This window comes from Dipodomys merriami, unplaced genomic scaffold (genome assembly GCF_024711535.1).
Source record: "Dipodomys merriami isolate MVZ:Mamm:240054 unplaced genomic scaffold, mDipMer1.0.p SCAF_2380, whole genome shotgun sequence".
NCBI classification, from domain to species: Eukaryota; Metazoa; Chordata; class Mammalia; order Rodentia; family Heteromyidae; genus Dipodomys; species Dipodomys merriami.
Window position 1 is genome coordinate 1 of NW_027203805.1, and position 2,500 is coordinate 2,500.

Here is a 2,500-nt window from a genome sequence, read left to right on the forward strand (position 1 = left end):
ACCCGCCAGCGGCAACTTCTTCCTTGGTGTCCCCAAAGGAAGGAGGGAGCAGGAACCAGCGTCCCAAAAGAGACTCTCATTTTGCACGTGGACACTCGGTCTGTGAACAAGATGGATGCCGCCGCCGCCACCGCCATTTAGGCCCGAGTTTTTAGGGAAGCTGACTACCACCCAGACACATTCCCAGCCCACCTCCTCGAGAATGTCTCAAGGATGGATGGCTAATTTTATTCAATCATCATCTGGTTTCCGGAAGGAGAAAATGCCTCTGCTCACCCCCACCCCGCAGTTCCCCTCCCCGGGTATCCTGCACACAAGATGGCAGTCCTTCTTGTGATATCTGAGCTGCCACACCACACCACACCACACCACACCACACCACACCACACCACACCACACCACACCACACCACACCACACCACACCACACCACACCACACCACACCGTGGCAGAAAGTTCCTCCTATGCATCGTCTGGCCTCGGGAATTTACTATCTCCCCGAGCCGAGCCGAGCCGAGCCGAGCCGAGCCGAGCCGAGCCGAGGCCCCTTTTCCTTGGGAAAGAAGGATATCCATGAGGACAAAAATAAGAGCGAAAACAGAGCCAACTTATCCATAAGACAGGTAGGGCACAAAACCTCTCGGCTGGTCAGTAAAGAAAAACCCCAGGCAAAGGCTCACCGGCCCGGTGGTACCGGTGGCAGCCGGTGGCAGCCGGTGGCTCACTGCCCATCATCCGCCTGAGGTGCTGAGCGAGGAGGCTGAGACCTGAGGATAGTGGGTCAAAGCCAGCCCGGGCAGGAAAGTCCATTTGAGACTCTTCATCTCGATGGGTCACCCAAAACGCCAGGAGCGGAGGTGGACTTGGGGGAAAAATGCCCCAGTGAAGATTTCCTCGGGGCTGAATTACTACCGTGTCATGCAAGAGCACGAGCTCCCAGAGGACAGTACTGTACCTCTGGTTCCGGGCGGGCAGAACCCGGTGCGCGGACTCATTATGGTGACAGGGGAACAAAAAAAAAAAAAAATCCCAGAGGTGAGGTGGGCTGGGCTGGGCTGGGCATGTGTCTTAGCGTGCTTGAAGCCCTGGGTTCAATTCCTCAGTACCACCTAGACAGAACAAGCCCAGAAGAGCCTCGAGTGGTAGGGCAGTGACCCTGAGCATAAAGAAACTCTGGGACAGTGCTCAGGCCCGGAGCCCAAGCCCCGGGCGGGACTGGCCAAAAGGAAAAGCAAATGATGATAATAACCAACTATAACAACCTATAGGTATGTGTATGTCAGAACTCTCACTACCCACTGCCGGGTAGGTGAGGACTGACTGACCGACTGAGTGACTGACCCGACCCGTGTTTTGCCCCTCCCGCCGCCCCATCCACCTTGTCGACGACGAACGCGCGCCATCTAGTGGTGGTTTTGTGAATTGCAGTTTTGTCTCCTGAAATGCATGAAAACCAAAAAACCACGCATTGACTGACTGAGAAAACCGGCCTTATGTCCTTCTCTTCCAGGCCCAGGCTGGCTGGCCCCGAGAGAGACTGCCTTCTTTTCAGAGAAGGGGTGGGGTGGGGATGATGATGTGCCTCGTTGGAATATGGGGCCCATGCATAGGCAGGCAGGCAGGCAGGCAGGCAGGCTCGGAGTGGGACCGTTGTGTGTTGGAGCGCCAGCAGCTCAAGCCCCAGGATTGACTGGAAAGTCGAGAGGAAAAGGAGGGAGGGAGTGCGGGCGGGCGAGCGGGAGGGAGGGAGGGAGGGAGGGAGGGAGGGAGGGAGGGAGGGAGGAGAGGGAGAGGGAGAGGAGAGAGAGAGAGAGAGAGAGAGAGAGAGAGAGAGAGAGAGACTGAGAGACTGAGACTGAGAGAGACTGAGAGACAGAGAGACAGAGACAGAGACAGAGACACACAGAGACACAGAGACACAGAGACACAGAGACACAGAGAAAGAAGAGACAGAGACGTGGTGAATTGGCCCGGCTGGCCTACGTGCTCTGTCGCATCCCATCTTTGAGTTTCCTCCCTCCACCCCTCCCCCTTGGATGTGTGCGCGCGCGCACACAGAAACACGGAGATGCCCTCTGCCCCCTCTTCTCTCCAATCCCTCCCCCCCCCCCCCCCGCCCCGGTCAGGCACCAGAAATGAGATCCCTCCCCTTCACCTATCGCGTCGTCAAATACAAACAAAAGGCAGTGTGAGATTCAAGCAAGTTTGTTTTATTTTGTTCCGAGGGTAGGGCTGTGAATTTTGGCGCGGGGGGGGGGGGGGGCGGGGGCGGGGGCGGGGGCGGGGGCGGGGGCGGGGGCGGAGGCGGAGGTCGTGGTCGAGTAATCGCCTGCGGGGGAGGTGGGGATGGACGGTTATGCCACCTGCATACGTACACACCGACCGGGCGATGGATGGCTCGCGTTCCCCTCTGGCTGTCCGGCTTCTGCTGAGTGCTTCAGGTATCACCATCTGGTCAGGAAGCAGGGGTTGGAAGATAAAGAGATATTAGGAGCAGGAC